Below are 26,512 nucleotides of genomic sequence, written 5' to 3' on the forward strand. Positions count from 1 at the left end.
CCCAGTATGGTACCACCATAGTATAATCCATTTAGATTTCATCATGTCGTATTTTCATGTCATATTTTTTGTTGTTGTTTTAGATGTTGTGCTGAGCTTCATTCATCAAAATCTATCGAAATAACTCTAAATCACCGATTTCCGGAATAACCCCCCCCCTCCTGTTGACCGCCCTAGGCTCAATACTAAGAGATGCTGGACTGGCTCGTGTGACAGGTGTTGATAAAATAATTTTCATGAAATGAAATCATTTTTCCCACAAGAATACTAGAAGGAAGATATTTGAAAAAAAAAAAACATTTGTGAAGTATAATATTTTTACATTATTAGTTTGGTAATAGGTACTGGGCAATTATCTGCATTTTTTTACACAGGATGTATAAAAAATTATTCTTACACATACGTTTTTGATTTTACAACATATTCTTGCTTACAACAAATACAAGATAATACATAAATTACAGCTACATTTCGAGTTTATGAAAAATATTTTCTCCCACAGTAGGGCCTGTGATACATTTACTGTATGTAATATAGCCTTTTATTAAACAACATAACACTTTTGTTTATTACAGGGGAAAATACCTTCATCATATTTCTTTGACAGTATTTAAATTTTTGGGATAATATGATTTGTTTATTTTTAAACGTAGCTTTTACTTTTATATCCGAAATGCTTTTCAACTCTTTTTAGATATCATTAATATTAATTTTAACATGAGGATAATGGGCAATATAAAAGGAATAACTTGTTCTTCTTTTATATTATATTTATGATCATTGTTAATTTCTTTTCTAAGATTAACTAAGTTGAAACCTCTATCTATTATATTTTATGGTTAATGATACTTCCTAAGGTCAGATTCAAATTCTATTAGTCTCTTCTTTATCTTCCGGGTTGGAACTAATAGAAAAAAATGTGGTTTACACAAAGTGGAATATTTAAATTAGAGCGTATGGAATGTTTACTATGAAAATCTAAATACTGTTGTGAATAAGTAGGGTTGTAATAAAAACCCATTTCAATCTTACCATCTTCCTTTTTATAATACATATATCTAAAACAGGTAAAGTTAAATTACCCATTTCAAAAGCAATCCTTATATTAGGGTTAATTTGATTTAAAAAATCTAATTTAAGGAATCTGTTCCATAACAGAAAACAATCATCTAAAAATGTTTCAAAATAATTTAATAAAATATTGAACATTTCAATTGCAAAATATCCCTTACTAAAATGGCATAAGTTAAAGCCACTTTTGTTTCCATTGGCATTCTAGAGAATTGGTGATATATATTACATATATCAACAAAGTAACAATTATATGAAATGAGGTTTAAACCTTTAATTATCACTTTTTATTAAACCGTGAAAGCAATAAATCTGCGTATTTATCTGAATGATATTGAGTAGCTTTTACAGCCTATTCATTTTTAATACTTGAATAAAAAAAACACATCTAATGATATTAAAACATTTTTTTTTAATTATCACCCGTAAATGATTGACAAAGTCAGTATCGTGTCTTATAACTTTGTAGTTTAGATGCAAATAATAAATACTAGAGCTGAATGGTTTAATCACCTTATTTTTCCACCTGTAATGGGCCTTCCAATGATTTTTTCCAACGATATTCCACCTTATCTTGTTTTCAAAAATGTCTTTAATTTCTTTGCTTTTATGAATTTCGAGTAATAAACAAATTCACCATTACTTAACAAATAAGTGTTTTCTTTTCAATAAATAAATATATGAAAATTCTGTTACGTCTTTTTTTTTAATTTTTGTTTTTTACTTTATTCACAAATTTTGAAATATCTTTGGAAGAAAAAAGCTTCCTAATAACTTTCTTTATCATTTAAACGTTATAAAACCACATTGTTATAATACTTTTGATCCTTGATCACAAATACTTTTATTTGAATAAACATTTTAAGGTCTTTTTTAATACATATCTTTATTTTATTGAAACGTTTTATTTAAATGGAAGAATTTGATAACACTTATTTTCTACACGACTACAAATTATATAAATTTCTAGATTTTTTCCTTTTGGAGGAATAAAACTATCCATCATCATCACTGTTGTTCTTAAAAAATATTTATACTTAATTTCCTAATAAATTCGAGTATGTCTTCATTAATTTCAAATTTCATTTGACTTATTAATTGGAGTAAAAACAAATTCTCAATTTAAAAGTTTAATTTACCCTTTCGACAAAGATTTGACTCTTAAATTCAACGTATTCAAGGCCTTTATTGGGGAAAATAAATTGTTTTCTTTCTTTCTATCGTTTATTGTTGTGCATATTTTTCTTTTTTATTCATTAACTTCCAGTTATATTTACTTATCTTTCTCTTCTGTATTTCTTTTCTTTTCTTGTATTAAATTCCCATTTTCTTTGAATATCTTTAATATTTTCCAAAATATGAGATGTGTTCCTTTTCGTATTTTCATAATTTTTACGTTCTTATTTCTTCTATTTTCTTCCCTAAAATCATATTCTTTTTCTGTCTGTCATGTCACCATTTTCAGTACTTCTGAGAAAAATACAAAATTGTAGTAAGCCAAAAGATCAAAATATCCCATGTAACCGTATATGGTACTTTCGAGAATATTATAAACAAATAGTGATACTAATACATCAGAAGTATCTCACATTACCGTTTAAGGCGATTATGATAAAAATATTAACATAAGTAAAATCAAGACATCAGAAGTCTCCAATATCACTACATAAAGTACTTCTGATCAAAAATATCAACATTTATCAAAACCAATAAAGCAAAAGTCTCCGGTATAACCACATAACTTACTTCTGAGAAAGATATAAACACGTTGTAAGGCAACACATGAGAAGCCTCCCATATCACCACTTGATGTTGTTCTGAGAAAAATGTAAATTTGTAATAAACTAAAACATCTCCACACAAAGTACTTCTGAAAAAAATATAAATATATAGTAAGATCAAAATAACAGGAGTTTCCTATACCAGTATTTTAAGTATTTCTGATAAAGATATAGACATGTAATAAGACCAAGACATTGGAACACTCCCAGATCACCAAATATATTACTTCTTAACAAGGTATAAAGTTGTAAGACACTAGAAAAATATAATCATGGGAGAACACGAGGACGTAAGTAGTCTCCAAAATTAACACATAATGTACTTCTGAGAAATATATAAACATTTAACCACGACATCAGAAATATGTCATTTAACAACGTATAGTACTTCAAAGAAACATATAAACATTTAGTGAGTCACAGGCATCAGAAATCTAACATATTATCACTTAATGTACTTTTGAGGCAGAGACAAACGTGTAATTGTTCAAGATATCAGAAGTCTTTAATTTATAACATAAAGTACTTTTCAGAAAAACATGGACAAGTAGTACATCAATCTATCAGTAGTCTTCCAGATCACGAGATAAAGTACTTCTAAGATAAAAAGAAACGTTAAATACAACGAGAATATCATAAGTCTTCTATATAAATAAATAAAGTATTTTTAAACAAAATATAAACATTTAGTAACCCAAAACATCAGAAATCTCCCATATCATCAAGTCAAGTACTTCTGAAAAATGTATAAACATGTAGTAAAAAAAACACACCTCCGGTAACTTTGAGAAAAATATAAACATCTATTAAAACCAAGATATCAGAAGTCTCTCATTTTACCACATGAAGTATTGCTAACAAAAATATAAACATGTACTAAACGGAGACATCAGAAGTCTCCCATATTAACTCAAAACGTAACTCCTAGATAAAATATCAACATGTAGTAGGACCAGAACTTATGAGGTTTTTAATACCACCAAATGAAGTATTTTGGATAAAAATATAAACTTATTTTCACACGAGGACATTAATTGTCTCCAATATCAGCACATCAAGTATTTCAGAAAAAAATATAAATATGTAGTAAGCCAGTACATCAGACGTGTACTATATTAACACATAAAGTGCGTCTTTAAAAAAATTATAAACATCTAGTAAGAGAAAGAATACTAAAGGCTCCCATACCACCATATGAAGTACTTCTAAATAACATACAAACATACATTAAACCAAGACAAGAAAAGTATCTTGTTTCACCATGTACAATATTTCTGATAAAATACAAATATTTAGTAAGACAAGATCATCAGAAGTCTTCAGTATCACGACATAAAGTACTTCTGATAAAATATCAGCATTTGTTAGGACCAAATAAACAGAAGTCTCTAGTTTCACCGCATAAGATACTTATACGAAAAGCATAAAATGTTATAAGGCAATACATAAGAAGTTTCCCATTTCACCACTTGAAGTTGTTCTGAGAAAAGTATAAATATGTAGTCAACTAGGACATCAGAATTATTCTATCTCACAATAAAAAAATATAAATATGTAATAAGACCAAGATATCAAACGCTTCCCATACCAGTGAATCAAGTATTTCCGAGAAGAACATACACTTGTAGTAAGAACAGGACATCAGAAGTCTCCAATTTTTCTACAAAAAGTATTTCTGAGGAAAATGTAAAAACCGAACATGTACTAAATGAAGAAAGTATATCTTTACCTATCACCACATAAAGTTTTTCTAAAATTTGTTTGTTTGTAGTTAAGCACAAAGCTACACAAAGGGTTATCTGTGTTCTGCCCACCACGGGTTTACAAACTCGGTTTCTAGCGTTGTAACTCCGCAGACATGCCACTGGAAGCCGTTTTTCTAAGAAATATATATATACATATAGTAAAACCAACATAGAAGAAGTCTATCATTTTACCATGTAAAGTACTTTGACAAAAAATATAAAAATGTAGTAAGCTAAGATATCAGAGGTATCCCATATCGCCATAGATAGAACTTTGTAGAAAAATATAAATGTATATAGTAGTACTAGGACATCAAAAGTCTCCATATTATCACATAAAGTACTTCTGAGAAACATATAAGCATGTAATGAGCTCCAGCATGAGAAGTCTCTCATTTTACAATATAAAGTAATTCTGACAAAAGTATAAACGTATAGTAAGCTAATACATCAAATGACTCCCACATCACCACATCAAGTACTTTTGGTCAAATATAAACATCTAATAAGCCAAGACAACATGTCAAGTATTTCTGAAAAACATAAATATGTACTAAGAGCGAGATATCAAAAGTCTTCCATATTACTACATACAGTTCTTCTGAGAAACATAAAGGCATGTAGAAAGCCATGACATCAGAAGTCACTCATTTTACCGTATAAATTACTTCTGACAAACATATAAAAATGTAGTAAGACCGAGATTTCAGAAGTCTCCAATATCATCATATAAATTACTGCTGAGAAAGGCATAAGCATATAGTAACCCAAAACACTAGAAAATTCCTATATCAGTCCATAAAAAACATTTAAGAAAAACTAAACATGTAGTAAGACTAAAAAAACAGAAGTCTTTTATGTAGTCATATAAAGTACTATTTAGAAGATATGAACATTTAGCAAGACGAAGAAATTAGAAATATCCAATATCACCAAATAAGATACTTTGGGAAAAAATTAAACTTGTAATAAGCCAAGACATCATAAGCCTTCTATTAATTCACATGTAGTATTTTTGAGAATAGTATAAACGTATAGTAAGACATCAGAAGCCTCCCCTATCACCGAATAATGTCATTCGGAGTAAAATGTAAACTCCTAGTAAGATTAAAGCATCAGAAGTCTGTGGTGTTAACACCTAAAGTATTTATCAGAAATATATAAACACTTGATAAGTCGAAGGCATGAGAAGTATCATACATCACCACATATAGCACTTCTGTGCAAAAATCCCAACAATAACTATTACTGACAAACAAACAACTGGCGAATGTTATTACGAGACCAATAAATACGAAAATGACCTTGTTGTTGTTGTCAAAGAACTAGTATGCGCATGTGTAGTGTAAACAATTTGTTCTCTTCAACAATTATATACGACTAAATATATCAAGCGTGAAAGTTTGGTAGAACAATATACTGAACTTATAAGTGATTTCTCTCCAAAATCTAAGGTATGAAGAATTTAAACTTGTCAAAAAATTAATTTCGAAGCTAAGCACAAATGATTTAAAAGCTGAATACCTCAATCGCACACTAATTTTTTTTTTTTCACTTTTCGCAAAACAAAATTTGAGTTATGTGTGTATATTTGTTAAAAACACACAGTCACACCAAACATGCTCGCCCTTTCAGCCGTGGGGGCATTATAATGTTACGGTCAATTCAACTATTCTTGGTAAAAGAGTATTTAAAAAATTGGTGGTGGGTGGTAATGACTAGCTGCCTTCCCTCTAGTCTTACACTGCAAAATTAGGGACGGCTAGCACAGATAGCCCTCGTGTAGCTTTGCGCAAAATTCAAAAACAGAAACAAACAAACCAGACTGAAAGTACATCAAACAAAACTGTAGGTTTTGGTGTTAAGGTAAAAGGCCATAAAAGTGAAGGATATGCTTTGTGGGTCAATTTCTGTCATCTTTTAATAATAAAGGTTATATTGAAGATTCCTAAAATGACATCAGAAAAGGTGCTGTTCGTCATATAAAAATCATAGGTGGATGTCAAGTTAGATTTTTTCAGAGCTTCTACAATCATCGTTAACGAAATAACTGTTCAGATGTGTAGAACTGAAAACTTCGCTTTCAAAGGTTAGATCATAGTTGGAACCTAGATCTAGCTGATACAGCTGCAGGCTGTAGTGTGTGCACATAAGCAATCGTGCACCCGCAAATGATATGAGAACGGGTTATTATTTGGCAACTCACAGGGCGTGCTTATAATCGTAAAATATGGCAACTATTGTACAAATGATATGAGGACGGACGTGTTATTATTTGGCAACTCATAGGGCGTGCTTATAATCGTAAAATATGGCAACTATTGTACAAATGATATGAGGACGGGTTATTATATAGCAACTATTGTACAAATGACATGAGGACGGGTTATTATTTTGCAACTCACAGGGCGTGCTTATAATCGTAAAATATAGCAACTATTGTACAAATGATATGAGGACGGTTATTATTTGGCAATTCACAACAAACAAACCAGAACCAACCCTACAATTTAAATGATAATTTTTACAGTACGTAATATAATGAATTGCGAAACTTGTTCACCTATTAGTGTGAATTTACATGACTGATTTTCACACACAGAAAAAAATATGCTAAAAATCGAGACAAAAAGTCCTTTTTTTTTGCATGCATAACTCATTACGTCTCAGAACCACGTTGTAAACGCATACTATATCGTACCTGCACGATAACGCTTCAAATGATCTTACACTACAAAATGAATACACATATATAAAAATATATGTCTAATATATGAAGACTACATTAACCATACTATTTATCTTTAGGTTGAGGCCTGACATGGTCTAGTGGTTATAGCACTCGACTCGCAATTTGCGGGTCGCGAGTTCGAATAATGTCTCCGAACATGCTCGTCCTTTCAACTTTGGTGGCGATATAACGTGCGCTTAATCCCACTATTCATCGGTAAGGAGTAGTACAAGAGTTGGCGGTGGGTGCTGTTGATTACTTATCTTCCCTCTAGTCTATCCATTCTACATTACAGACGGCTATCAAAGATAGCCTTCGGCTAGCTTTGCGCAAAAATTCAACAAACAAAGTTCAGTATGAATGCCTGTCTGTATTGTCTAAATATTGAACATATATATAGACTAATATTAATATGTATGTTGTATTATATCCTAATCTGTGTGTGTGTGTGCGCGCATATATATATATATATATACAGTTATGCTTATTTATGTAAATATACTTTACACATAAGTGCATATATAAATCTCATGAACGTATTCAAATGTGTATGGAAATATAAAACTTGTCTGTATACATATAAATGAAGCAGTTTTTCCTGCGAAACAAACAGCATGGAAATGCTTACCGAAATACAGCACCGGTTCTTCAAGTGCAGTATTTTTTCCACACATACCAGTCGACACTAAAGCTATCTTTTATTTATCCTATTTTCCGATAAAGCTTTCTTTTCTTCTTTTCTTTACAAACCTTATCGAAAAAGAGTTGAACATAACAAAAAATCACTCATTCTCTGGATATCAGTAAGGTGAAAAAAATGAGTGGTATCTATTCTATTGTCTGGAAGATAAGTGAACATTTTGAAAGGTAACTATAACAAAAGAAAAAACCGATAAATATTATCTATCACATACCCCGAAGATGGAATCACAAATGTTTTAGAAGATCCTTAAAAGTAAAGTGACACCTGGCAAGTCACTGAAATAGAACACAGCATGTCAAGTTTTAGATGAACATTTTAATATTTTTCGTTATACAAGTTCTGTTTTTATTTATTTTATATAACTTGACATTAGACAGCTTTTTTTTCGATGATCCTTAATGGAAAACGAGAGTTGGACATATCTAAGATTTTATTCTATACACTAATTCTGATTAAATATATTCTAGCTCTCTTTAATTCCAAACTAAGACTGTTCTTCTAGACGTCGTATTTGGAAATGTATTGAATTTTTACACGAGTTTGTAGGGCATTTATGTGAAATGTAATCTTGTTTTTTGTTATTATTAACGTCATGTTATGACGTCAGTGCTGTCACCGCTCTAGCTTGATTAATGTGCATGTCAAGTGTATTATTCATCTTCGAAAACTTCAAGCTTTGATTCTATCTGGCGTTTGTAAAATAAGGGTTTTTATAGTCAAGTTGCTGAATAGTTAGGGAGCGAATTATGAACATTTACTCCGGGTTTAGAATTTATTTTGTCATTGATCAGAATTCACATATATATATAAATGTTGAATGTGTTCCGAAGAAACGTGGAGAACATTTTGCCGATCCTCTTACAGACGTGGTACATAACCCAATAGTTTCAAAATTTATCCTCAGAATGTTGTACCCAAATCCCTGCGAGGTAAATTAACATTTTTAAACCAATATTATAAATTAAGATGTAAAACAATACATATTTTTAACAATAGTAATAACTTCAGATAAGAGTAAGCTATGTACTTAGAGCAAAACTAAAAGTTAATCTGGCCGTCAGTAGAACTAATTAAATATACTTTCCTTACATATCTGCTTATATATTTGTTGAGGACCTTCGCTGTTAACGATATTTTCAACCGTAAGTGTTATTGTATATTAACGCCGGTGAAAATTAAGAAAACACTCAGAGCAGATAACACTATATTTTTTGTGTAAAAATAGGAAGGCATTTGACTTATGAAACCGCTTTATGACAAATATCATGCCATTTCCAGAATGTGTACGTATTTGTATATTTTACAATATTATAAACTAAAATATAAAACAATACATATTATAACAATAGTAATGATAAAAGTAAGCTATGTACTTAGAGCAAAACTAAAAGTTAACCTTGCTGTCAATAGAACTAATTAAATATACATTTACAGAATATGTACGTATTTGTATATTTCACAGAAAAATGAGTTTGGTTTATATTTTAACACTGTTAACGTATCACCCAAGAAAATTTCAACTGTAATCTAAGCGTCAGTAAAGAAAGGGTTAGTTATATGACGACAAAACTTTAATAGCGTTGGACTGAGTTTGATACAGAAACATTATATACGTGTGTGTTAAACTTCTACAACCATCTTCTCGCCAAGTTTTGCTAAGTGAGCAATACGACTCCGAGATGCATAAACAAGGAAATGTTCAAGATTTTACATAATGATTCGTTAAACAAGTTCCTGTTATAATGCAGCTGTTGATCGAAGTAGTACAGAGAGCTGGTGTCAACTTGTGTTCCTTCGTGCTTTTAAGAAATTATGTGTAATGTTCGACGAAAAATACCAAAGTTTTGCAATCTTCAAATATAAAACATCAAATTTTTAAATTGAAAAAGTATTATCATTTGTTTCCGTTTAGCATAATTTATTTAGCCTATATTCTATCAATAGGGCTAAGTGAGTTTAAAGAAGCACCTATAATAATTTTTGTTTCATGGTAGTTATATAGTTGAAAGAAAGGTAAAAATATTTCAATTACTCACTTTGTTTCTCTTATCATATCTAGATATAAGAGAAATTGATAAAGTTCGACACTATTTAATAAACTATTGACTCAGTGTATTATCTTTTACAACGTATTGAAGCAGTATAAAGCATTTCAATACTAAAATGACATGTTTGGAATTGAGAAAAACTAATATAAATTATTGAAATATGAAAATAAATAGCGAAAAAATGGAAAGGGTAATTTATATCGTAGTCTGTGCAAACTGATTAGGACGTTCGGGTTAATGTTGAATCTTATCTAAAAATTATTTAATATCATTTCATTAAATTTATCAATTTCTAATAGCGCTGTTTTTCAACCTAAATTTAGTTTTTAGTACTAGAAAAAGAAAACCTGCAAGCCAAGTACGAGAAAAATCATATGAAATCAATGAACAGCGAACATTGTATATCACTTATATATATAGTATTTTAAAGTTTTCTCAACTTCATTGGTTTGTAAATATACTTGTGCCAATAATTTTCTTTGGTAAACAGAACTGTTTATTTTTGTTTCCATTCCAAGTGGTTTAGCAGCATAATTACTCTGTAAGCCGGAAAATAGCACTGGTAGTATGGACAACTTTAGCAAATTCGCTATTTTCAAATGGACTAACTTAAGAAACAAGCATTATAACTACACTAAAGTAAAGAGTTAAGTTGTTTAAACACCGCTTTTTGTTCTCTTTCGTTTTAATTATATAGCTTAAAAACAGCCTACCATTTGAATTGTATCTTACAGATAGGCAAGAAGGTTTAATCTATCTGATGTGAAATCCGGTAAAATATTTAGTATAAGGATGAAAGTCCTTGTCTCGTAACGAGTGATTTAAAAGAAACATTGTAAAGACGGGATAAAAGTCCCGTTGAATAAATCACCACAACAACCAGTGAAAATGATCCACTAGTCAGTTGATAATACACCCGGACGTTTCAAGGCTGCCAGTAATCTATGCATATGTTCTTTGTTTGAGAAGATAACAACGCAATAATAGGACAGCTCGTCGTTCTAACACCTCCAGATTCTTTGGAATAGAGATGCAAATTAACCATGACGGAGCTGCGATCGACCTTTTGATGAGATATGTTTACAGGGTAAATGTATTGATTTTCTTCTGTTTTGTGAGAAACCTGGCACACAGATCTGGTATTCATGGTTTAGAGTATTAATAGTACACAGGTAAACATCCTTGGATTTGGTGGATTAAAGGTTACCTGAAAGCACGGGGAAAGGAAAAAAAAGACAGCCAAATTTAGCGAACACAATCATCTAATTGTTATTCATTATCCACTTGCTTCATATGAACGACCGAATACAATGTTGAAACCGAAATTAATCACACGAAACAAATTGATGATACATTAATTAACCTGAAGCGAGTGAAGATAAAATTAAGTTAAAGTTCAGCTAAAACGAAAGCAGAAAACGCAAGCTCAATGAAAAGGAACAACAAAGAAATATTCTCCTCTACAGCTTCTGATGTTGGATCTCTCGCTATGAACCCTGAACAAAAAAATACCCCAACTCTAGGAAGTGTTAATCCACTATGGCACAGCCAATCACAATCAGGAGGAAATGAAAAATCCTGCTAACACCTGTGACAATTGTACAGACAATTTGCCCTAAGAAAGCACTGGCCATAAAATACAGATAGTGGTTAGTACAAATGATTGTTCTCCTAAGGCTAAATTTCACGAAGAACCAAGGACTTAAATAATTTCTATGTTCACTGATATAGAAGAGCGTAGTATAGGCGTACCCCACACATGTATATATATTTAATATTTATAGTCTGCGTTTCATTTTTAACTAAACTATGATATATTTGGTAACATAACTTTCTTACATTATTTAAAACGTAACTATGTAATAACTGCTTATGTTAAGATGGTTTTGAAAACGCAGAGAATAAGACGAAATGGATGAGTTTAATACCATGATAAAATTTCCATTTGGTAATTATATGTAACAACGTAAACGGAAACCTGATTCGAGCAGAAAAAATGTGTTCTTAGATGCAAAACAGCAGTATGTTTTTTTTGGGGGGGATATTTAATAAAACTCATGATCAATTTAATAGCAAGATCATTGATAGTTACGAAACCGCAAATTCCAATACTCGTTTCATATTTATTACTCCGAAAATACATAATTAATAAATTTGATTTAAAATGTTTAACTAAGTATGATCTTAAGTTTTCCTGTTTAAAATATTGCCTGGTAATACAATGTTATTAACAATACGTTAATATTACATAGTTTCAGCCTATACTAAGTGAATATAGTATTATCTGAGAGTGTGATGAGAGTAGTAAAATAGATCATTTTTATTTATAAAAGGTCATATAAAGATTGAGCACGAAATGGCATTTTATACGACACTTCGTCTGAACAGCCAGGACAGAAGCTTCAATGTTTTGAAATAGCCATCTCTAATTTACAGCTGCTGACCAGAGGGAATAGGTAACCAGTAAGCCCCACTCGCCACCTGCACGGAGTTGAATGCCACTTTTATAAAGTGCCCACAGCTGAAAGTGTGGAACTGGTATTGAGGTCTCGAACCGTGGACCTTTCGATACGCAGCGCGGCAAGCTAACTACTAAGCCACGCCGATTCATCTTTTTGGTACTTGTACGTTCATAGTTTTTCATTTTAACTTTCTCAAAATAACATTATAATCAGTTTCTCTTTTCCAGCAGTTTTTCAGCGAAATATGGTTAAAGTGAAAAATGTTTTAATGTAATCTGTTAATCAAGCTTAATAAGTACAAATTGACAACGCTTAATAACAGCATCAAATGAATGGTGCGTTGAAGGCGAACCTTCATCTATTTTTCAGTATTCAAGTCATGCATAAAATTGAGAACGTAAAATTTACTTATTTTTAAAATGACAAATTGAACTGTATATGATTTTTTTGTAATTGCCTCTTTTTATATTGTTATATTGTTAACGGACATAGTACACTGCCAGACTGTCAACCTAATTCATTATAATGCTTTTAAGTTGATTTCATTTTTCAAAATAGTTTCATATCTGTCCCAAACTAACCTCCTTTTTCAGTTAGTTTTGTTGAAAAAAAATGAAATTGTATTTCCTAAATGTATAAAAGAAAACTTTAACAGTTTCAGTAAATTTGCCTTCTGAGACAAATGCATTTTTTTAGGTATTTCAAAAAAATAAAATAGCGTTAGATGATTCTCTAAACTCTGTGAATACAGTTGTGAACTTGGATTAATTTGCTTAGTTTGTGCAATGATATACTTGCGTAGAGGACTCAATTTCGTCTTATTTTCTTGGGGAATTGGATGTACAAAAAAAAAAAAGATGCATACTAATAGTAATAAATATCTAAGCAATAAATTGATTGATAAATAGTAGGTTGCTACCGACCGGTTTTCCTATCAATGGTCGTCGGTGGTTTTCGAGGCTACTTGGAGTAGAGACTGATATACGTATTGTGACGAGACTTCACAATTAAATGAAGAAGACTCCGTGCTTCTGCCAGTATTACAAGTTCCTCTAACGTGTAACCATAACCACAACCAGTTTGTTATCTACGTCGGTAAAAATAAACGAGAGTAAAACTCATATATCAGCTTATGTGCTAAATAACTAAATACATACTCTACGTAAAAATCCTCATGATATGGATCCTCCTATAGTTTTAGTTAAAACATTTTCCGTCCCATTTTTCATAGTTGCATCATTACGCATGCTTCCAAATTTAACAAACTTGCACTAAGTTACTTATAAGTTATTTAGTTTATTTCAATTATGCATTTTTATCGGTAGTGGTGAGACCTAGAGGCTTTCTTCTGTGTGAAAGTCAAAGCCATATGATAAGGGTAAGACTTGAAAAAAAAAACTACTTTGCTAGTGAGTATGTTAAGAAAACTCAAGGTTGAATAAAGAATATCATTTTCGTCACGGTATTATTTAATCACTCGTGGTGTCCTATTTCATTCTGAGGTCGACGGCTATAATTTTCAACTGTTCTCTATTGCTTACTGCTTGCAGCAACTTTCCTATATAAAGCTTCTCATGTTCAATTCATTTTCGTAAGTTATCGAACCTAGTGAGGCTTGGATCTACCTCTTACTCTCCTTCCTTCGACCTTACCCATTATAATATCTAAGAACTCTCCTTCAGATATAGCTATGTGCCCAAAGTAACGCGTCTGCTGCTTTATATTTATGTCCAGCAGTTTTTTGTTTTATTTATCTTTGCACGTTTCAAAACTTCTTCACGAGATTTTCTTTACATATAACTGATCTTTATCATTCATTTATAACACCACATTTCAGGTATTTCCAACTATGGATTTGGTTCAGCAGACAGGGTCCAGGTTTCAATCCTGTTGAGTAGAACTGCCTATAGTAACATTCTAGTAGTCTATTTTTCAACTCTAGTTTCACATCTGTCCAGAGCTTTTTGTTCAGATTGGAGAACGCTGTTTTAACCAGTCCTAATTTTCACCTTACCACTTTTTCCACACTTTCCATCACTACTGACATTCATCTCTAAATAAGTAAAACCTTTTACTTATTCCAACTCCTTACCTTCTACTGCGATACATATTCTAGAAGTGTTTTCAGACTATGAAATTACAATTTTCTTAGTTTTGTTGATGTTTATCCTTTCCCTTTATCAACAAGCCTGTCAATTAACCGTTCTATCACTTCATCAGATTCACCCATAAGTACCATATTATCAGCATATCTATTATTACAGATTCTATTTTATTTAACCTTGATCATTCTGTATCATTAACTACCTTGTTAATACTATCAGCATATCTATTATTACAGATTCTATTTTATTTAACCTTGATCATTCTGTATCATTAACTACCTCGTTTATCAACCAATCTGCATCCAAATTATATAATGTTGGTGGCAGCATAAATCCTTGTGGTGTGTCTTTCTTAACCGCAAACCAACTGCTCAGTTTTCCTCAATGTGAACTGATGGTTTCTGACTCCAGTAAACATTCTTCAGGAATCAGATATGTGTTTGATTTACCCCACTTTTCTGCATGATCTTCACTAATTCCTCGAGATTATCCATTCAAAACGTTTTTTCAAAGCATTTATAGCATATAAATAGTAATTTCTTTACACATTTTTGGCTGTGCGGCACACTATTAAGTACATCAATTAACAGCTGAATGTTTGTAACAAAAGTCAGACATGTCTATACTTGCTATCATACAATGCTCAATGAATATGTATCACTTTATGATAAACATAGAATGGTTTTATTACCATTTTTTTCTATTTTTACTATCAATACTGATTGTTTTTTCATATTTGGTGAATAGATTAGAATTATAGAAATGTTAATTATTCATGTTATTGTAACACGTAAAATAAACAATTTTAGAACTAAAATAATTTCAAAACGTTCAGATATTCACTTTATTGTTCTTATATTTCTTATTTCTTGTCATTATATTCTCAACAGGAACTGAACTTCTGGATATGAATAGTTTTCCAAATATATATCTCGGCGGTTTTTCTATCTAAGAATTCAATCATTACAACTTCAAGAACAGTAAGTAAACATATTCAAATCTATCCATATTTTAAGTTTCCATATTTTTAAAATTACAACTGAGTTTCAATTCAACCGAAGTAGATTTAAAACTATTAATTAAGCAAATGCTCTGCCTTATAACTTTTAAGCTATTGTTATGTTATTTTTCTGCGATTTTTCTCAGAAACCATTTTTGTGCGTTGATTAGATATTTAAGCGCTCACATAGTATTAACGCGGTAACATGAGCTTAGATTAAGTATGCTTAGTTTGGACACCATGACTTAAGCTTGGATTAAGTACACTTAATGTGAACACGGTTACATGAGCTTGGATTAAATACACTTCATATAAACACGGTAACATGAGATTGGATTAGGTATAATTAGTTTTTATTGTTACGTATTACAATTTCGAATGATATGAAACTGAGTTAACTTTGGATTTAGTATCTAAATAAATGCCGATATATATCCAATTTATGATATTTGCCAACAAGATTGATACACATAGTTTTCTTTGTTTTATACAAATGTTTTAATGTACAAACAATAATACAATTTACAAATAGTTATTACAAATAGCTATTGCAAACAATGATTTATATACACAAGTTTCACAAACTTACAAGCAATATAAAGTATTTTTTCTGATCTGGAACTTCCCTGATATCTTATCGAGGGTTCACGATGAGCGAGTTAATTTCGAGTTGATGCAGGTATAATTCACATAACAGGGAGCTAGCTAACCCTGTAGTTCTCACTGATCACACGCCGATTACAGGTCGAGTTTCCACCGATGACGTTAGTTAATGTTTTTGTAAAGGTACTAATGTCCGATGTGAATCCACTGAAGTTAAATGGTTTGCAATGTTCGAAATTTATAAACGTCCCTAGTCAAATATCTGAAGTTTCCCGCTTAATAAGCTTTAATCACAGTTATAGCTTACAGAGTTTATAGCACAACAACTACAGTAACCCAATAATAGATACTATTTTTTAGGCGCGTCGCGTTGGTTATATTTATAGGCATGTGGAGAGTTTCTCGAAAATTCAGATTACGTAACAATACAAAGCTACACTGGCGTTTACGTACATACATATATTGTTGATTCCTACACTCGAGAATTTTCTACAATTTTAGAGAATAGGCGGGAGTTTCGCAATACATATTTAACAGTATACGTTATGTACATTTCTAAATATAAATTTAATTTACACAAACATCGATATTAAAATAATAAATCCATCACATTATACACTGTAATATGAACAAGGATTAAGCATTCAGAAATGCTTTCTTACTTGATTTTATACTTAGAATATCTTTTGAAACGTCATTTCACATTTGCTTATCCACAAAAATGACGTTTGGCTCCCAAACATCATAATGATTTTTAAAATGTTAAATCTGAAATACGTTTTGATATGATAGTTAAGTCTAAGATATGAAAATTTTTGGACTTTAGATATCAACAGTAAGCCAACACTCTTAACTTCTCAGGTAATTACAATTTGTGAGAGCTGATCAAGAGGATTAAAGTACCTGTACTGTGAATGCGAGGTTCGTAGTTCACGTTTTGTTGTGGCAAAAAAACGTTGTGCGCTCAACACTTGGGATCCATGTTTGAGCTATAAGAGTGGTGTTCAAACCCCACTAGTCGGTTAGACAAGAGTGGCTTAAGAGTTGGCGGTGAATGCTATTGACCAGCTGCCTTCCCTATAGAGTGTAGTCTTTCAGTTCAAATTCAGGGATGACTACTGAAATTCTAAAACAAACAAACGAATCCACTGTGTATGACAATACTTCACTCCAGTGGTCAGTTGTTAAACACCAAAATCGTTATTACAGAATTTTTCACCAAGATGGAAAATAACTACCACTTTTATTTATTTGGATTACAAGGCGCCTTCATTAATGTAATGCATTCATTTGTTAGCTTTCATTGCTAGGGAACATAACTTCAGAATATTAAATAATTTGTTTTTTTTGTTTTAATTTCGCACAAAGCTACATGAGGGCTATCTGCGCTAGCCGTTCTTAATTTATCAGTGTAAGACTAGGGGGAAGGCAGCTAGTCATCACCACCCATCGCCAACTCTTGGGCTACTCTTTTACCAACGAATAGTGGGATTAACCGTCACATATAATACTCCCACGGCTGAAAGGGCGAGCATGTTTGGTGGGACCGGGATTCGAACCCCGACCCGCAGATTGCGAATCGAGCTCCTTAACCACCTGGCCATGTCGGACCGGATAGTAAATAAGATATCATATTAAATTTTCAGAACAAGTAGAATGAAAAAATTGTAGTTTATAATGTTCTACTTGTATCAAAATATGATTGAATAACCTTAAAACATTTTCTCATTGAACTATTTTTTGAGGTTTTAATCTGGGAGGGGGTGAATCTAATAACTTTAAGTTACGTTTGTACCTTTAGAAATATGTAAAAATTCCTACAGCAAGCGTTGCGTTGAAAAGTCATTTGTTCCTTTGCTCAGAGATTTCTCAATTGTTTTAATTTTACCATAAGAAACGTAATAAACCGTATAAGAAATGTTTATTTTTTCACTTTTTGATTGTAATTATTATCAAGATCGTTTTACTTTTAAAAATATTTCTCCCCAACGGGAATTATTTACTCGTGTTTCATTCTCAAAACATTAGACACAAAATACGCCGAGGAAATATTAATATCTAAAATTATTATTTATAAAACTATTAAGTATTCTCTTTTCGTATTATATATCATTCTTTTCTATCACTAGATTTGTAGCGACTCTTAAACAGAGGAGGTATTTGTGAATTCAAATATTTCTCTCCGAAGTTAACTAAACAAGCTTATAATGGCTGGAGACGGCTTGAATGGGTAATGAAGAAAAACTTTAATATAACAGCAAATGTACAACGTTTCGACAAGGTTTTGTCATCATCAGGTTGTACATTTGCTGTTATATTAAAGTTTTTCTTCATTACCCATTCAAGCCGTCTCCAGCCATTATTAGTCTCAAAGTGGGTTCCTCGTCATCGAATTTAAACAAGCTTATAGTTCCTTTGAGACGTAATAGAAGTCTGTTTAGAAGAAGCATTAATTAGAAATGTTGATATTCAAACACACAGACTTCCTTTCAGAGTGTGATGCTAATTGAATAGAATTAAGCTAGTTTTCTTTGAGACATCATGACTGAAATAAGGGCCTACCGACACATTATAAACAACAAATATAAAATCTGCGAATGCATCTAAAATAAGATATTAAACATATGAAATAAATATAATCATTGAAAAGAAAAACATCACTGAACTCAGTTAATGGTTAATAGAAATAAATTAGTACTCAAGCCATTCAGTAGAAAGCCTTAATTAAAGCCAGTCGATGGAAAACCTTAATCAATCCACTCAATACATTCAATATAAAGATATCATTCAATCCTGTATAGGGAAAGACACCAATGAAGCCAGTCAATAAAAAATACATCGTTCAAGCCAGTAAATAGAAAGGCAACAGTCAAGTTATTCATTAGAAATAATCACTGAAACCATTCAGTAGAAAGACATTACTCAAGCCAGTAAGTAGAAACACTTCACTGAATCTAGTGAATGGAACGATGTCATTCAATCCAATTAGTAGGAATATATCACTCGAAACAGTCAACAGGAAGACGTCACTAAGTCCAGTCAATAAAGAGATGTCAATCAATCCATTCAGTAGAAAGACATCACCCAAACTAGTCAACAGAAATATATCCTCCAAGCCATTCAGTATAAATGCATCACTAAAGTCAGTTGATAGGAAAACATCACTCAATCCTGTCAATGGAAAGTCAGCATTGAAGCCAGTCAATAGAAATACATCACTAAAGCCAGTCAATAGAAACACATTAAATCAAATTAGTCAATGAAAAGTTATCCCACAAGCCAATCAATTGAAAGATATCACTCAAGCCAATCAATTGAAAGATATCACTCAAGCCAGTCAATTGAAAGACATCACTGAATCCAGTCAGTATAAAGACGTCACTCAAGCCAGTCAATAGAAAGGCTTTACTCGTATTACTCAATTCACATTACAGTCCAGGCTTTGCCTAATACTACAACATGAAAAAAGTTCACAGTCTTTCTTATATATATATATATCCATACACAAGTCATCGGGAAATACCGTCCGTCTCCTCCATTACACTTTTACTGTCCAGTGCTTGAACTAGTAAATTTAAATATTTTTACATTTCTATTCATTTGAAACATACGTTTTATCCCTAGATGGATGTATCTTAAGTCCCGTATTTATATACAATATACATTATAAAATTGAAATTCAATTTTTAATAAACAATGACTTATTGGGCACAATTCTAAAATTGAGAAGTTTCTAGTCTTTAAAATACAGTAAAATACTAAATAACTTACTGCACAAATTAAAAGAAAAACTCCGATAAGACTGGAAACAGTGTCATACACTCAAGATGTTTCGACGTGTTTACTGTGTCATCTTCAGGAGTGCAATGTTGTGCAAAAATCAGACTTACTTATACCCTCACAAAATGTCATCAGAATATATTATCTCAATAGATTCACGTATATTCATACTAATGACATTTTCAGGTTGTGCTAATATAACAGTCTTTTCCCATTGATTTGTGTGTTTTCTTTCAATAATATATTCTGCTAATGGTGAAGTAGTAATATTATTGTTTTAACATTTGTTTTTATTCATTCATTCTGTAGTTTAAATTTTGTCTAGTTTGTCCTATAACGACATTTTCATATTTACATGATATTATATTTATACCAAAATTTTCAATTAAACCAATTTTATTGTTAATTTTATTAAGAAGTTGGCTAACCTTGTTTATCAGTTTATTTGATTACTAAACTGCTTCATTATTTGACAAAATAAACCAGGTATAAATGACAATACCAAACATTCTTTTGTACTTTTTTCAACAAGTGGTTTTAACTTAATATTTTCATCATTGCTTTTTAGTTGTTCACAGCTCTGTCAAAAATATCAGGATTAAAACCTCTTTCTACTGCTATATATATGTATATATATATATTTATATCATTATTAATATCTTCCTGTTTACTACACGATTTTAATATTCTATTCACATAAGAGTAAAAAACTGTAACTTTTTGAGAGTTAGTGTTTGATGTGGCAGAATGATCACAGAGAAACGTTTTCGGTATCTTCCAATTTATCCTTATTTCACTCACTGAAACTCATTAGAAGAGTAAACAACTATTTGTCTCAACTTCATGTGTAAATCTAATAGAATTGTCAATGTTATTAAGGAAATTAGCAAAAACAGCTAATTCCTCTTTACCTTGCTGCTATATCAAAATGAGTCATCGACATACTTCAACCAAACTTCAGGTTTCTTATCCGCCTTTTTTAACGCTTCAGCTTTAAAACTGTTCATAAATAATTCACATAATAACGGAGATAAAGGAGAACATATAGCTAAACCTTCATCCTGTATATAAACTTTACTGTTAATTTGAAGCAAATGAGTTCTCAACACGTGCTTATACCAGGTTAATCATATCCGTTATTTCTGAGACCGAATTATTATTTTGTTTAACTTTTTTCTCGAAACTTGCAATGGCTTTTTTCACATGTACTTTGGTGAACATTGATACAGCATCAAAAGACAGCACTACATCTTTCTAATCTAAATTTATATGCTTAATTTTTTCAACAAATTTGAACGAATTCTTGACTGTGTATTTATTTTTATCCCTCAAAGGTGAGAATTTTTTTCGATATGAATTTTGCTACATTATACGCTGAACTCTTAATATTAGATACAATAGGCCTAAAATTGTTCTCAATCTTATGAATTTTAGGCAAAACATATAATCTAGGTAAACTAAGTTAGTTGGAATTAGTCTTTGCTTTTCATAAGGTGTTAAAATTATTCAGCTTTAATCCAGGAATGTCTTTCTAATTCTATTCAGTCTTCCTTCATTAATCTAGATAGAGCTAAATGTAATAAACTCACTTTTTTTCGTCGAATCACAATATCTTAATATCTTCTCCTTAGCTTTCTGAGGATGATATTCCTCTTTTTTTTTTGTTTCTGATACTGCAATCCAATTTTATGAACTTTGACATTATCTTACTTATTTTGCATCTCGTTAAAAATGCCAGTTGTTGAAGGCATTTTTTAACTTCAGTTTTTGTCTTGCAAAACATTTTGCTATATATCCCGTTACTAGGTTCATGTTAATATACAATTAACACTAGTGCAAATACTCAAAACTGAAATTCAATTTTCAATAAACAATGATTTATTGCAAACAATTCTAAAAATGTTTCCAGCCTCAAAAATACAATAAAATACTGAATAACTTTTTGTAGAGGATAAAAGAAAAAAAAACCGGATGAGACTGGAAACAGTGTCATACACTCAACATGTTTCAACGTGTTTACTGCATCTATAAGGACTAGTGTGTCTCATTTTTACTCATTTTTGCTTGAAGATTGCTACCTATATCTGATATCCGGCCTGTGAGAATATTACTATCGGCTCAAGTGTTATTTTCTCTGCTTCCGTAGAATCTAGCGCTACTGCTACTACATATCTAGTGGCAGAATCAACCATTGCCTGGATATATTTATCCCCTTTGTCGGTTACTGCCATTAATATCGGCACTAATGGCGGGACTAAAAGGATCACTAATAACTGGTAAATTAACCATCGGCTTTTTGCTTTCATGTTCTCTTAGCTTGTTGACATACAGGACAACTCTTTGAATAAGTCTCTATATCTCCATATCCGGCAGTAGCAGTTTTTACTTATCGTTTCTCCTATGCCTAAATGTCTAGCTAGCATTGCTTCATGCCCTGTATTCCTTTGGGAATACTATTTGATCCCTACCACCTATTGCGTCATTTCCATTACATTTATCTTTAACACTCCTTGCCAGCAATAATAATTTCACCCTAGTTTAGTTACTCACGTTCCCCTGCCACGGCTTTACTGTGACATTCATCCAAACTCTCGTCTTCTAACTGTCATTTAATTATTTGTTCTGGAATATTGTTCTATTATAATAGCACTTACAAGTTCGTCATTATTCGTATTATATGTTTGATGATCTATTTATTTATTTATTTAAGTTCTACTCCTGTTTCAGAGTTTTCTCTAATTTATTTTGTTATTTCATTACTTTGCCTAAGTGTTACTACTTCTGTCTGTATTTTCCACCCTGACGGCTTCAACCTCATTACCAAGGAAAACGAGATGTGTAATACCATCCGTCATCTCAATGTGGCCATAGTATACCAAAAATCCTCCTGTTTTGGTGCTAAACCCGATTAAATCTAATGTATCACCCGTGAGATGATAATCTTTAACTAACACTTTTCTCACCAGTCTTCCAACTACAGTATTCCTTAACACATTTATGGCTTATCTAGTTATCACCACTTCGTCTAAATATTTTTTTGAAATTTTCTCTCTCTCTCTTCAATAAAACGCATTAAATTTTCCATTCTTTCTGCAGTTTTCTTATTCTCTCTACAGATTTAGCTATATGCCCAAATTTGTATAAAACTTTTTTGTGGAGGTTTAATAATACTTTCCTTATTTACAAAATCACTTTGTGGATAGAACCATACAGTTCTTGGGAAGCGCTGATCCAGTTTTATTTTTTGTGGTAAGTACTTCTACTAGCTTGATTTTTATCTACTTTCAACGCACTATGTTTTCTTGTCACTACACATTCATCTGCTAACGTCACTGTCTTAGTTTTCTGACTTCCTATCTTTTGACCATATTACTAACTGCTACAATCTTGTCAGCGTCTCAAGTGCAGTTAAATCCTTCGATCCATTTAACTAGCAGCCCATGCAAATATGTTTCATAGTTTTTAAATATTATATTTGGTGTTGTTGTTTCTTCTAACTCTCTGAATTTCATCCTGACTTAACTCACACGTCTCTAAAATAGCTGATTCAACTTCAGTGAATAGTCTATGCTTCCAATCTTATTGTGAGCTACTAACTTCTTTCCAGGTACTGCAGGAAGTAGTTTTCTTATAATATTCTGTGACTACCATTTTTTCTGCTCTCGCTAATTTTACAAAACTATACAAAATTAACCTACATCACGTTCGCAAAATTTTGGTAACTACATATGAGCGCTTCTTTTCTTTAAGCATGTCCTATCACCAGAATTATCCTGCTTTCCACTCATCATCTACTCGAACCCCCTTTGCTTATGCCTATCTTTAAACTCTAGCTCTAAACGTTTTTTCTCAGCTTTTATTTCCTAGCATTTATTCTCAGTTTCTAAGTGTTTCATTTATAGCTCTATCCTAGCAAGTTCTAAATTATTTCCATAATAACCTTCGTGAACATCACTCGCAATTCTCATATTTTCACTAAGCTAAAGGTTAGAAAAATCAGCTATTGTGACATCCGCCTCAATTTAAATTTCACGTATCTCATTAATTTCCAATAGCTACTACATGCTATGCGGAGTTGTCTACATTTATTTACCAACTAACTTTTTGTCCGTGATTTCCAATTCTCATTCATGTTAGAATTTATTCTCTACTCTTAAACATTGAAACACAGAATTCATAAGTAGTAAGAATTAACTAAACCATCATCAAAACCAAAACAGGCACGATAAGAACAGAAAGGAAACTTACTCTCTTTCCCAACTTCACTGTTTACTCCTCGCCTTTTGTCGATATGATTCAAACTTCAAATTCTACATCCGTTGTTGGGTTTCAATTCCTAAAAAAAGCACTGAGAAGAAGGGCATTTCTATGTATGACTTGTAAATCACTTTAAGCCTTTAACTTCTTCAAAAAATATTCAATCGCCTATACAGGTTGGCAATGAAAGTTATATACTTTACAAAAACATTGTGGCTTCCACAAAATAACACGAAGAATAAATTACGTAATATTTTAATTTAAAAGAAATTTATCAAAGTAAAAAAAACAAAAAACTTTTCACAAGCTTGAGTTAATTCATTACTTAAAATATTAGTGTGAAAACCTTTAATAAGTTTAACAATATTCATTTGTTACATACAATAATGATAAATACTTTGAATCAGTTCTTATCATTAAATAATATCCTTTTGCATTTAGTTAAAAAAAATAATCTTTAATAAATGATAGTTTCCACATTATTTGGTTAAAACCTTGTTTAAGATTTTGTTTGTTTGCATTTAAGCACAAAGATATGTAATGGCTATCCGTGCTCTCCTCGCCACGGGTATCAAAACCCAGTTTTTAGCGTTATAAACCACCAGATTTACTACTGTGCCACAGGGAGCTTCTTTCTTACAAATTTTAAAGCTGGGAAGTGGTTGTTTGACTGCAAAATTATTGTTATCTAAAATCAGGAATTTTTTTCTAAACATTCGATATTCAACAGTGTTTTTGAGATCAGCTTTAATTGTTCAATTTTACAAATCTGCTTCTCTGAATATATTTTTTAAATGTTATTGCTGTCATTTAAAACTGTTTGCGAAGTATATGTTTTCATTTCAGTTTATGAGAGAAAGAGCTCATCATAAATTAGGTAAATATTTTATTTTACTTCTAGCTCTATCAATTTAATCATGTAAATAAGAAAGCATTTGTGATCTTAACTTTGGAGCTTCGTCAATTTATCTTATTACTTTATGCTGGTAGGTTATAAACCTAAAATTACTTGTATTTTTTTAACATTTGCTTGATGAGTGAAAGTAGTGCTGTTATAAACCGGTTTTATGTGTGAGTCTGTTAAATATAGGGCTCTAAGGCTGTTTAAAAACACTTGCCAACGAAATGTAAACCAGTGACCAATAATGAAGCAAAACACCTATTAATTCGGTATTGGTTAGATCACGATAATAAAGTTCTAAGCCTCGGTACTGTTTGTTTTACAGATGATAAATATTGTGTAACTGCATTTAATAGTTTTAGATTTATATTTTTCATTGGAGGAGTCTTCACGAAAATTGTATGTTCAAAAACTTCATAAATTTATTTACTAGTTAAAACATATAATGAAAATTTTGCCACCAAATATACAGTAAGGGAAATAATTGTGGAAGCACACAATAGCTACATATACTGAAGTCACAAACAACGAGTAATCATTTTGTTTGGTTTTGATGTATAGTTCTTTAGTCACCACTTATAGCCTAAAACACGTTAGGTGTTTGGATAATTTGTGATGTACTGTCACAATAAATTATCCATTATCATTCAGTGGACTAACTGGTTATTTATTTAGGTCTTAATTTCTTTTCTTCATCAAAACACGAATTACTTCAGTGAAGAAACGGTGACGTAAAGGCTTAATTTATTCTTGATTTGCTACTTCCGTTACTACAGACAAGTTTCGCTGAATTCACAGCTCATCAATACGATTTGGAAAAGCAGAACAAATGAACAAAGTAGGTATCATGTAGTGGTGAAATGTAAGCAGTTTGATTTATTAATGTGTTCCAGTTGCTACAAATGCATCTCGTAACGTAACTGAATTTAGGATCAATTAAGCCCTAATTGTTTTTATTGATATAATCTAGGACGTCAGTTATAAATCTTCTATCAGCAGTGTTCGCTGATGCACGGAATTAACCTTCCTCAAACAGAAAATAAAGATGACAAATAGATCAATGTATAACTTATATTTTTAAACCACAGTTAATTTTGTGATGAGTAATCATTAAAAAAATAATTTGGAAACTTTACGTTCGGCCATGGAGTGTAATGAATTCCAACAAGGTTCTTGTTTTTCATCAGATATTCTGATTACTTCACATCACTATAGTTGCTATTTAGTTTTAAGTGCTTGAGTAAACCTGTTTAATAATCAAACTGTTTTGTGTAATTTATTTGTCGCCAGTTTTATTTAAAAAGATAAAGTGATATACGTTTTGA

At 31.3% G+C, this 26,512-nt stretch overlaps 1 protein-coding gene across 6 annotated transcripts in view; it reads left to right on the forward strand.

Annotated features, from left to right (window-relative positions):
• LOC106462300 overlaps positions 1-26,512 on the forward strand; it is a 111,887-nt gene that overhangs the window by 37,206 nt on the left and 48,169 nt on the right. For 2 of the 6 annotated variants that reach the window (XM_022389504.1, XM_022389508.1), the window contains exons 2-3: positions 12,413-12,703; positions 15,537-15,626. The gene's annotated coding sequence lies outside the window, so the exon portion shown is untranslated. Of the gene's footprint in view, positions 1-11,707; positions 11,729-12,412; positions 12,704-15,536; positions 15,627-23,247; positions 23,279-26,512 lie in introns of those variants that run through there. The other 4 variants (XM_022389505.1, XM_022389506.1, XM_022389507.1 and 1 more) reach the window with 4 other exon arrangements.

Source organism: Limulus polyphemus, unplaced genomic scaffold (assembly GCF_000517525.1).
Source record: "Limulus polyphemus unplaced genomic scaffold, Limulus_polyphemus-2.1.2 Scaffold1137, whole genome shotgun sequence".
Classification (NCBI taxonomy): domain Eukaryota; kingdom Metazoa; phylum Arthropoda; class Merostomata; order Xiphosura; family Limulidae; genus Limulus; species Limulus polyphemus.